Source organism: Capsicum annuum, chromosome 1 (assembly GCF_002878395.1).
Source record: "Capsicum annuum cultivar UCD-10X-F1 chromosome 1, UCD10Xv1.1, whole genome shotgun sequence".
Taxonomy (NCBI): Eukaryota; Viridiplantae; Streptophyta; class Magnoliopsida; order Solanales; family Solanaceae; genus Capsicum; species Capsicum annuum.
Window position 1 is genome coordinate 210,318,218 of NC_061111.1, and position 13,170 is coordinate 210,331,387.

At 34.7% G+C, this 13,170-nt stretch overlaps 1 long non-coding RNA gene across 1 annotated transcript; it reads left to right on the forward strand.

Moving 5' to 3' along the window:
- The first annotated feature begins 10,250 nt into the window (after nucleotides 1-10,250).
- Nucleotides 10,251-12,763, forward strand: LOC124891423. The gene is made up of 3 exons (XR_007049688.1): nucleotides 10,251-10,610; nucleotides 11,327-11,443; nucleotides 12,086-12,763. It is a non-coding gene; the product is annotated as an uncharacterized LOC124891423 (long non-coding RNA).
- The last annotated feature ends 407 nt before the right edge of the window (nucleotides 12,764-13,170 follow it).

The window sequence follows — 13,170 nt, forward strand, 5'->3', positions numbered from 1 at the left end:
GCGACCTAGAGGAGCTGGTGCACTAGTAGCCTGAGTCTGGGGATGGACATACTTATTTCCCTACCTTGCATGCGGGTACTCTTTGATTTCGTGACCCATCTAGACACAACCATAACAACCTTTCTGAACCCACAAACATTCACCTATATGATTCTTACCACACTTAGCATATGGGGGATGATTGGGCTTCTCACTCATACTATTCTGAGATATGGACATAGACGACCTACCCCACTGCTCTTGCCTATTTTTGGGTGCAGGAGCACTCACCGAATAAGGTATGGGGATAGATGAATGATTCAAAAATTGCAAATAATTTCCTTCTCCAGACCTATTCTAATCATAATCAAACTGCCCTGTTCTAGCCTTCTTATTTCCCCTTTCTCTACCCTTTAACTTTTCTTCCTCTATCTGTTGGGCATAAATCATCAACCTCTCAAGATCTATGTCCCCAATAAGCATAGTAGTACTACACTCCTTAACTACTAACCCAGACACGCCGGTCACAAACTTACTTATGCTTGACCTAGGGTCAGCTATCTAATCAGGGGCATACTTAGGCAACTGGTTAAACTTGAGGCAATACTCTTTCATGGTCATTGAGCCCTGCCTTAGGTTCATAAACTCTTCTATATTGGCCTCCATCATCTCACATGGGAAGAACTTATCAAGAAATGTATCTTGAAATACTTACCATGACATGGGAACTGCATTCTCTCCTCTACTATTTTTCCACTTTACTACCCAATCTTATGTAATATCCTTCAGCCTATAGGATGCCAACTCTACACTCTCCTCTTCAAAAACATGCATAATCTGGGTGATCTTCTTCACCTCATCTTGATAAAATTATGGGTCCTCACCTGCCTTCGACCCAAAGAATTTTGGCAGGTTCATTCTAATTAAATATCAAATTTTAGTATACGGCTAAGTCCTTATTTTGCTGAAGTGGGACTGCTGCCTGATGGTTGCCTTAAAAATTAGCTGTCATAGCTTGGGCTAGCACCTAAAAGGATTCCTGAAACTCTGTATGTGACATATTCTCTTTCAAAAGATCTGCGAGCTGAGGTGGCGGTTATCATTTCTATGTGTGTTGGTTCAATGAGGAGGCATTATCTTTCACAAGAAAGCATGAGTTAGGAGTAGATAGAGACACTGAATGCATGATAGATCATGAAAGAATAGATGATTTCCTAAAATGCTCCATAGCTTTTGCTCATAGATATGGCACGCTTCACACTGATGATCAAGACTCTATGTGATCCAGCTTGTTTGACTCCCTAGGAATATCTAAACCTTTTGCTTTGATACTAAATTTGTAATGCCCCAAAATCTAATTTCCAAGATGCCATACGGTGCTTTGAACTACAAGTAATCCTGAGCTAACCTTAGATGCCTTATACTAAATTTGAATCTCAAAATAGGGGAATATGAATGTAAGATAAAAATAAATATAGAAAACTATCCGAATTATCTGAGTATATATGAAAATACTAATCTCATCTAATAAAGCAAACTGAAAATTTGAATACTGCAACTAAGATCTAAAACTAATTCTAGTAGTTCGATAGCCTCCACTGACTGAATCTAGAGAGTCACTGGGACAGGCCCCAGCTGACTTAAACTGTCTGAAATGAATATTGAACCATTTACTAATAAACTGGAAATCTGAATAGCTATGACCCCAAACTATGAGGAGTCACCAACTACAGAGATATAGATAAGATGTTCGAGAATTACTCACACAACTGAGATTGAGCAAATGAACCTACATTATGAAACAATATAACACATAGACGTATATATGGATCAGTACTTTGGGAATGTACCGAGCATATGAGGGTGAATATAATAAGTAAGTAATATCATCACAATTTATAAAATCATGCATGCTAAAGGTAAATAACTCACAAAGGCTGGACTAATCTAAAAACTAAAGATCATAAATCATGAATAATAAATCATATAGTATAAATCTCGTGAGCCATTACACTTGGTTCTAAAATTTGTATTCTGTTCTTATTCTCAAATCATATAGGATAATTGAAATCTGTAAGTCTGTATCTGAAGGCTTATGTAAAGAAATATTTTAAACTCAAGAACTTTAAAGCTGTAGAGAAAATACTTTATCTTAAGGGGTTAGAAATCTAAAAAATTATTCTGCATGGGAGATTCTTCTAACCGACATAAACCATGTGAGCATTCATGGATTCCAACATTTTTGTCCCCCTAAAGAGGAATCCTCACATTGGGGAGAGGAGTCATACTCTTTCTAGGGAGTATAACCTATCTATGTGATCACATATCTATCATCTACGTAGAAGTGGGAACAATCTAAATTCTACGTTGGCACATAGTTCTGGGGGTATGAAATCATAGTAACGTACCCATCTTGGTGCTAAATACTACTCCCATTAAATCTGTATGCTCATTCTAATGGAAATCAACATCTAAAATAGTATAATGGTTTACAATGAAAACCAACTGTATATCTGTAAAGCTAAATCTGTAATCTAAATTTTTAAAGTGGATTTCCTATTTATTCTTGAGACCAAAAGATCAAATCTTTATCAATAATTTGAAAAGAATCTAGTCATAAAGTGCTCATAGCACAATCAACCTTGAAATAACAATCTTTAATTAGGCCTTAATGACCCATGCATCAAACTCATGTTAAAACATCATAATATCTATGCTTGGTAATGTAAACATTTACAAATCAACTTAAAATATGGAAATTTCTGTAATATGCATGAATATATGAACATAGAGATGCAATTCAACTTCTAAATCCCTTGAAATCTCATAATCTCATAAATAGCCATATTGGGTGTAAACTCTAACTTTAATTTCATCGAAAATCACATAAAATTCAGTAAATTTGTAATTAAAATAAGTTTTGGTCATAAGGATGAAAGGATTATCCTTGTTGAAAAACTCTACATACCTCAATTGATTAACTAGATGCTAAGAGTTGAATCTTGGATCCCTATTGATGCTTTGGAGATGAATACTTAGAGTTCTGGAATTGGGAATCCTTAATCTTGAACTTCCTTGGAGAATTAATGGACAAATTAGGTTTTCTTAGAGAGAAAGTTTGATGATCTAGGGTTTTTTCTTGAGAGAGAATTGATGAAATAAGTATAAAGTCCTTTGGGATATGTTTAATTCTTTGTTTAAGATGCATTGTGGCCTTGGGGATTGACCACAATACCCCTTTTTGTAGTTAAATGGAACTGAAAAAAGCAATATTTTCCAAACTGGGTGACAACCGCGATGTACCACTATCGCGGTGGCTCACTAAAAATTGACAAATGAGAACTGGGCTCCCTCCGCGACACTCCACCATCGTGGTTCCCTTTTTGGAGTGCCATTTTGGTTATTGGTGTGGCACGCCAACATTGCGAGGGTCTACTGGAAATGGAAAACTGGGGAATTCGGACTTCTCCACGATGCACCAAAATCGCGGAATCTCACTAGAAATTTACAATTGAGATTTTACACTACTCCTTGATGCGTTACGAGCGCAAATCGCAGTGTTTTATGATGAAAACATAAAATAGACATAAATTCTTTCTTGGTTATTGGGTTTAGGTGAATCTTTTATTATTGGAAAGCTAATTCACATTTGAGGGTCTGAATCTAGAAAATTCTATATATATGAAAAGTCATTCTCTCTTGAAGCCAACGCTTGATATTCTCAACGTTAAATTGAACAAGGAAAAGTATGGGGTGTTACAGTAGTCTAACCAGTAAGAGGGTCCATTATTTCTGTCTTGAGTAGGAATAAGACCCCATGTGTTATAAGGTATGGTCACGGGTTATAGGGTAGGACTCATTACCAAATTAGTGAGGTGACCCTGAGTCACTGCCCAAACTATGAGTAGTGGTGATGACCCGTGGCCAGTGACCATAAGTTGTTATGGGACCCATAGCGATAGTGATTTATATTACTTCATATTTTTCACTAAGGTTAAATTGGTCTTTTCCCTACTTTTACAGTATTCCCACGACTTAAAACCTTCCCTTAGCCCTATTTCCAGCCAATTAACATAATCATAAACCACTTCTCTCTCTCAAATTCCCCAATATAAAACAAGGCTAGGGTTTTTAGGGATTGGTTATTTAGGTCTCAAAGTGTGGCTTTTTCTCCAAATTCCTGGTATTTTCAGGAATGTATCTCTTTCCTAAACTTGTATTTTATCTTGGTATGAAATGGTTTAATATTCATATGGCTTTAATGTTTTGTTTTGGAGTTCGGGTTAAGGATTTTGGATGATTATTGTTTGAAAGATGTTCACATTTGTTTATGGTTTATTGATGGATTTTAAAATTCATTTAGTGCATGGATATGGATAATGGAATGGGGGTTGTGGATTCCATCAAATGTATGAATAAAGGAATGAGGGTCGTGGCATTCCCTAAACTTATAGATTTTGGTATTGGAATTGGTAATAAACTCAACCCATCAAATCAATCACAACTAAGTAAGAGGAAGAAAAGTTTAGAAACACACTTGGACATTACAAGACCAAAAGGAAGAAAACATCACGAACATATCTGATATGGACGTGGGTAGAAGCCGTATATGGACATATCATACGACTAAATTCCTCAATCAAGGAATCAATTCAAATCTTTGATTGAGAAGAAATATCCTGGGTTTCCTTATGCAGAGTAGCATCCGAAGACTATAAAAGAAGCAGACTGAAGATACACACGGGTTACGCAACTTTAAAGAAGAATATCAAAGTGTCTCAATCTTAGTCTTGCAAGTCTTTGTAACTTTTAGTTTACAATTATTATATAAAGAGTAGGATTGATTCAACTTTGTAACATTCAATGAAGCTGTATCGCAAGATCTGAAGAGCAAAATAAGTCTTCAGAACTTGTTTTCCATTATTGTACTCGAGCTCGACATTGAATGATCTAAGGAAACTTTGAAAACTAAGGGGACTGGAAGTAGGCACTATATTGGTGTTCTGAACCAGGATAAATTTTTGTGTCTTTAGTTTATGTTCAATTATTTGTTTGCTTAATTGTTTTAAATTTAATCTATTTTGTGAAGTGTACTATCTACAGGCAAGTAGACTATGAAGAGTCAGTAGTCGACTAACAATTTTTTTTTCAATTCACTTCCCCTCTTGAAATTCAATTGGTATCAGAGTAAGTCTCACCAAAAACATTGCTAAACCATAAGTGAGCAAAGATAAAATGGAAAATTATAAAATTCCCGATTCTCTTCTCCAGGATGGTCGCTCCTCCATAAGACCACTAAACTTTAATGGAAGGAACTACTCTTACTAGAAGAATAGGTTTAGAATCTTTGTTCAATCAAATGACTTCCAAGTCTGGATCGTCATCATGAAGGGTCCAAAGCTGATTCCAGGACTCAAGAGAAGCCAAAGGACAAATACAAATAATCTAGCAGCACTGACATAGAAGACCTTAAAAGTTTTGAGGTTATGAAAGAACAATAAGAGGTAATCCAAGAATGTGCTATAAGTTTGCTTCTTTGTGCAATTAGTGAAGAAGAATACAAAAAAATATTAACTTGCAAAACAACAAAAGAAATGTGGGACAAATTTGAGGTAACACATCAATCAAAGAAAAGTTCAAAAATTGGCAAATTCAATGTTTCTATATCCCTCCGGGCAGGAAATCATATATTGAATAGAGGGTACTCCACCTTTGTAGAGGATACAACACATTGAAATAAAGGAATTGAAGTAACCACCAAAGTAAGAAAGTCAAAAATTGTTGCCCTAGTCAATGAATATGAGCTGTTCTAAATGAAAGAGAATGAAAACATTGAAACACTGTTTTCCAGATTCACTAAGATCATATGCAAACTGAAATCACTAGGGATGATCTACCCACATAGTCTGTAAGTAAAGAAGCCGGTCTAAAGTCTTCAAAAGATTTAGGAAACCAAGGCTGCCATTCTGGAAGACAGAGATCTGTACAACATGATATATGTCAAACTATGAGGGAACCTCATTATATATGAAAGAAATTTTATCAACAGGTACCACTAGGATGAAAAAAAGAAACTAGTAGCCTTTAATGCAGCTCCAACTGAAGAAGAGCATATTTTAGAAAATGATAAAAGAGAAGGTATGACCCTCATTAATCATGAAGTGAGGCATATTATGAGATACAAACAACAAATATCCCAAGGAGCCCAAAATAATTACTATACTAGCAACAATGATCGTTGTTATCATTGTGGAAGGCCTGGTGGCTATTTCAAACAAAACTGTCCACATTTAAGAAGAAGACCATTTAGAAATAATCAAAACTTTAGAGCCTAGAGTTATGAAGATGAAACCAAACAAGAAGTAGAGGCTGCCAATATATGCTTCGTGGAAATAGGTAAACCTAGTGCGGTAAGAGCTCACGACTATCATAACTGTAATATTATTGAATACAATTTGTATATGATAACTGACGAGATTTAAAAAGTCATAGATGAATATAATAAACTTTCTTAAGAGAAGAAAAGTTGTGAAGCACGATTTAAATGAAAACTCAAAGAGGAAAAAAGAAATGGTCAAATAGAAATTGAAGCATGTCAAATTAAAATAGACTTTCTTTATGAAAAGCTTGATGATGTAAAAATAAAATTAAATAGTTTTAAGAAATACCAAGCCACAATTTCATGAGATCAAACTCCCTAAAAAATAATTCAAGTTCCTTCTTAGGATCGTTTAAATCAGCTATGACCTCCTTCTCATCTCGGGGATCCGTCTATTTTATCTGTGGAAAAAAAGGAAAAAATCCTACAGTTGTAGGAACAAGCCTAAGAGTGCATGGATTTGGAAGCCCAAAGGAAGCATATCTAACCCGCAAGGACCCAAGACCACTTGTGCACCTATGCAAAATTAACTTTTTTAGTTTGCAGGAATAGGTCTGTAAGATCTTCAAGAAGGGAATGTGGGTTATTGACAAGGATGTTCCAGACATATGACTGAAAATAAAGAAAATTTTTCTTCATTAAAGAAATTAGAAGGGGGATCAAACAGATTTGGTGATAATCCGAGAGGAAATGTCATCGGAGTTGACTCAGTAAAACTTATCTCATCATATGAATTCAATGAAGTATATATAGTAGACGACCTTAAACACAATCTTCTCAGCATCAGTCATCTATGTGACACAAGATTCACAGTCCTCTTCAAAGCTGAAAATTGCTCAATCAAATACGATAAAAGAGACATATCTCTTATCTGTGAACGCATTGATAACATTTATGTCTTAAATAGTCCTGACTTTGCTACCTTAACCTACCTCACTGTGCAATCCAATGATACTTAGTTATGGCATAGAAAGCTTAGGCATGCTAGTATGTAATTATTGAGAAGTTGTCCTGACTTGAATTGGTGAAAGTCGGCCAAAACACAAGTTTTAAAGGGATCACATATGTGATACCTGCCAATTAGGTAAATAGACTCGAACATCATTCAAAGTCAAAGATATTGTCTCTACTACCAAACCTCTTTAAACAATACACATGGACTTGTTTGGTCCCACCAAGACTGCAAGCATTGGTGGATAGAGATATGTTTTTGTCATAGTTGATGATTACTTACAATTTACTTAGGTAATAATTCTTGCTCATAAACATAGGCTTTCACAAACTTTGAGATTTTTTGTAGAAAGGTACAAAGAGAAGCTAGACACCTCATCACTTACATTCACAATGATCATGGAGAAGAATTTAAAAATAAGGTGTTTGAGGAGTATTGTGTTTAGAATGGATACTCTTAAAACTTCTCTTCACATCAGTCTCCTCACCAAAATAATGTAATGGAGAGAAAGAATCAAACCCTCCAGGAAACTACTAGGACCATACTATTAGAACATAATCTCCCAGATAACTTTTGGGCAGAAGCAGTTAGCTTAACATATCATGTTATTAACAGGTGCTTGATCAAACCTATTCTAAATAAAATGCCTTATGAGCCATGGAGAGGAAAGAAGCCCAATATTAGCTACTTCCACCCCTTTGGATCAAATGTTTTATTCACAACCACGGTAAGAATAACTTGGGAAAGTTGAGTCAATAGAGTGACAATGGTATTTTCCTTGGGTACTCACTCACTAGTCGTGCTTACAGGGCTTTCAATAAAAAACTTTGTTCATTGAGGAATCTATGAATATTTTATTTGATGAATCTAATAACCTCACTACGAGTTTAAGTGTTGATGAAGAACATGTTATTAATCTACAATCTAGAGAAAATTATAGCATAGCCTCTGAGCCCTCCCAAGACAAGTCGACTACACCTCCTCCAGAGTCATCTCCCATAGTAGAAATAGTGAAATTGAGTATTACAAGAGAATAGAAGAACAATTCTAGCTATCCAAATGAACTCATCCCTAAAAATCCAAAATATAGAGTGCAAACCAGCGCATTATTGAGAAAACAACCATTTATTGCCCTTGTGTCTAAAATTGACCTAAAGAAAACCTATGAGGCTCTAAAAAATGAATCATGGGTTGATGCTATGAAGGAAGAATTAGACCAGTTTGAATGAAATCAAGTTTGGGCCTTGGTTGAAAGAACAAGAAATTGTTTCGTAATTAGAACTAGATGGGTCTATAGAAATAAATTGAGTGAAGAATGTAAGGTTATCAGAAATAAAGCCAGACGTGTAGCCCAAGGCTATTCCCAATAAGAAGGTATTGATTAGGACAAGACCTTTACCCTCGTGGCAAAGTTAGAGTTAATACGAATTTTATTAGCATTTGCTACCTTGAAATGTTATAAGATATATCAAATGGACGTAAAAAGTGCTTTCTTAAATGGTTTTATTCATGAGGAAGTTTTTGTAAAACAACCCTTGCTTTTTGAAAATTTGTCATATCCAAATCATGTTTTTAAATTATCAAAAGCACTCGACGGCCTCAAAAAGTTCCAAATGCTTGGTATGAGAGACTGGGTACTTTCTTACTAAATAACAAATTTCAAACGGGTAAAATTGATAAATCTTTGTTCATACAAAAGATCAATTCAAATCTTCTTATTATGAAAATTTACGTTGATGATATCATTTTTGGTAGTTCTAACATCTCTATATGTGAGAATTTTTCTAACTTGATGAAATGAGAATTCAAGATGAGTCTTATGGGGGAGCTCACATTCTTTTTGGGATTATAAATTAAGTAAATTCCCAAAGGAACTTTCATCAGCCAAGCAAAGTATAAGAAAGAACTCATCAAAATATTTGGTATGGAAAAATAAAAGGCCTATGAAACGCCAATGAGTCTGTCCACAAGCCCCGATTCAAATTCGTCCAAAAAAGATGTACAGAGGGATGATCAGAACTCTACTCTATTTAACTGTGAGTCCACAATACATTGTGTTTAGTGTATGTAAATATACCAGCTTCCAGTCGACTCCCAAGGAGTCTTATCTTATGGACATCAAACGAATCATCTGATATCTCATAGGAACTCAAGACGTTATTCTATGGTGTCCCTGCTTCTCACATTTTGATTTATTTGGATATTCAAATTCTAATTTTGCAAGAGAAAAAAATGATAGAAAGAGCATTAGTGGAACATGGAAAATTCTTGATGATGCCCTAATCTCATGGCATAGCAAGAAGTAAACCTCCATTGCTCCTTCAACCACTGAAGCCGAATACATAGCAGTCAGAAGTTGTGGTACTCAAATCTTATGGATTTTGCCTCAATTACTTGACTTTAACTTTTCCTTTAAATATGTTCCTATAATGTGTGATAACACCAGTGCTATTAGCTTATCTAAATATACCTTGGATCACTCTAGGTCTAAACATATTGATATTAAGCAACATTTTTTCAATATCATATTGATATTAAGCATCATTTTTTTCGATATCATGTAGAAAATGGTCATTTTTATTTAAAATTTGTTGACTCCAAAAATAAACTAGTAGATATTTTTAATTAATCTTTGCTAAAAGAAATATTTTTTTACCTTAGAAAGAGGCTTGGTATTCTTAGCATTAATGACTTATAAGCCTTATTATTAGACAATAATACTTGGATTTTTGTTTTTTTAAAAAAATTATTTTTGGTAGACTCCTTCGGAAAAAGAGTCATCATTACATTATTGCATTTTACACAAAAAATTAATGCTTTTCTAATCCTTTTCCCTTCCCAACATCTTCCTTTGCGACCCTTTCACTTCAACAGTCACCTTCCTTAATATATTTCCCACATTTATCTTCCATTTTTCTCCATTCAACTCTTCCCCTTCCTTTCTATCTCATTAAATACCTTTATCTAAACTTTTCTCTACCAAATTACCCAAGCTTAATCAATGGAAAATCTCTAAAAAAATCCTTCCCTCTCTTCAAATAACCATGTTCTTATTTTAGAGTCGTTGAATGAGTTCTTCTCTTTCTCTGAGCAGTTGGCTATCTCCATAAAGCACCCTATTTCAATCCTTTCCTTCACTGTCAAAATACATCGCCCTCTTTCCTCTGGCTCTATTTGTCTAAAGGACATGCATAAGTTTTGGACCAGTGCAAAAAAGAGAATTTTTGTTTTTTTAAAGGTCTTCCTATTGTACCTGGACGTATTATAAATCTCAGCCAGTTAAAGGATGCTCACTGCAATGTAAGTTGACTCTTTAAATTTCAAGACTTATCCTTATTCTTTCATCTCTATATGAAGACCTTGTTTGTATGTTCTATGCAAACCTTCACATATCCCTAGATAGTGGTTAGTTGGAAACTCTTGTACTAGTCACAAGAATTATATTGAATGACTTTCTCTTTGAATAGGTGTTCAATACAAAGTTCTTTGGTGTAATTCCTTAGATGACTGGCTCTTGGTCTGATGAGTTTGAGGTTACTTTTAAAGAAGCCAAAAAAGTTGTGTTTGATCTAGACTTTACATCTACTTCTAACTTTAGTCCTCTGTCTCTCTAATTTAAGTATCATATTCTAGATCATATCATTTCCATAACCCTAATCTCCAGAAAAGGGTCCTTTAGTGACTTTACTTGCTGAGATGTATTCGTTCTCTATTTCTAGATGAAAAAGTGTAAAATAAATCAGGACGTGGTTCCTTGAATATATGATTGAGAGTGTTGCAGACACTCATAAATTTGCTTATCTACCTTATGGACTGTTGTTCACAAGGATTCTCAAATTCTACTCCATTGATGTATCTGCTTATCTGCCAGTGGAAATCTCTACCACTTGCAACTCAAAAACCTTTGCTATCATAGGATACATCTTAATTGAAGATGAGTAGTGTAAAAAGGACTCCACCAGAGCCAAATATGATTTAACCAAGGTAAAAAACTCATTTCTAACCATATGTTTTAGGTATTAAATGAATTGGAAGACGTCAAGGACCGAATAAGGATTTTTGAGGAAGGAGTGGTGCTTCTTCAAGAGTCAACTTCAAAATTGCTGCAGCTAGGAAAGGGAAATAATCATGATGTAAGTAAAGTAAGGATGACTATTGATGGGTTCAAGAAAGAATGCATCAAATTGTTTTCCAAAGCATTCTCATACCTTCAAAATCGAAGCCAGCTCTTCCAACAATGATCTTGCTATCGCTGTTCAAAAATATTATTCATCAATTTCCAAGAATATTGAAAAATCTTATGAACAATTCTGTCACAACATGCATAATACCCTCACATACTTCCTGTCCAAATGCTAACTTTGATGACTTCTATTTAAAAGAGGGTCCTGTCCCTTCTTTAAATTATGGATTGTAAAATGATTTCACACTTCTTTTTGGGGTTTTCAACTATTTAAACTTCTATTTTCTATATATTTATGTGTGGTTTTCTCTACTTGTATTCCTCTGCTTGTGTTTTGTTTCTTTTTGATTATGTCAAAGGAGAAGAAACCATGAACATCAGAGCAGCCTACAAGTTAGAGGGAACAAGTCAACTGATGATAAATGGAAGTCGACTGGTACTCAAGAAACGTGTAAAAGTCTGGGGAAGCGAGCTGATAGATATGAAAGTCAACTGATATTTGTACTTATTTGTCATTATCACAAAGAGGGAGATTGTTAGCCACCTAATTCCATGTTTTAATAATGACAAACTAACGGGTGAAACCTTGTAGGATATTGAAGACTGTTAATGTTGGAAGGATAAAGGAAGCTGGATCAAGGAATGAAAGGACACCAATTCACAATCCGTGGCATCCAAGTATATCAATCAAAATGAGAACAAATGGAAGGAGCATCTTAGTACTAAAAGACGCAGAAAATCAGATCAATGACAACTAACTAAGAGAAATAAAAGATCAGAAATACACTTGGAAAAGTATCAAGCATTACAAGATCAAAAGAAAGAAAACATCATAGACATATCTGATATGGATATGGGTAGAAGAGGTATATGGAAATATCATATGGCTGCTACATTCCTCAATCAAGAAATTAATTAAAATCCTTGATTGAGAAGAAATCTCTTGGGTTTCCTCATGAAGAGTAGCAGCTGAAAACTATAAAAGAAGAAGACTGAAGATAGACATGGGTTACACAACTTTAAATAAGAATACCAAAGTTTATCAATCTTAGTCTCACAAGGTTTTATAACTTTTAGTTTACACTTGTTATATAAAGAGTAGGATCGAGTCAACTTTGTAACATCAATTGAAGCTTTTTCACAAGACCTGAACAAAAAAATAAGTCTTCAGAACTTTTTTCCTATCACTAAACTCGAGCCCGACATTGAATGATCTAAGGAAACTTAGAAACCCAGGGGGACTGTACGTAGGCACCACACTGGTGTTCCGAATCAGGATAAATTTTTCTGTCTTCACTTTACATTCAATTATTTAGTTGCTTAATTATTTTAAATCTAATCTATTTTGTGAAGTATACTGATTTACAGGAGAGTTGACAGTGAAGGGTCAGTAGTTGACTCACAGAAAATTTTTCAATTCACCCCCTCTTGAATTTCAACACAAATAGACTTGCAAGCATTTTAATTACGCAAGCCATAACCATTTAACCAGTTAGACTCTAAATTCTAATTTAAAGTCCAATACTATAGCCCCCAAGGGCATTCCAAAACCACTTTACCTTTTGAACATTTTAATGTCATGGAATATTTCAAAAGATGAGTTAAGTTGAATCCTTATCAAAGCCAAAATTATGATGTGGGTTCAGGTTCATGTCATTATGATGTCCAAATCCATAA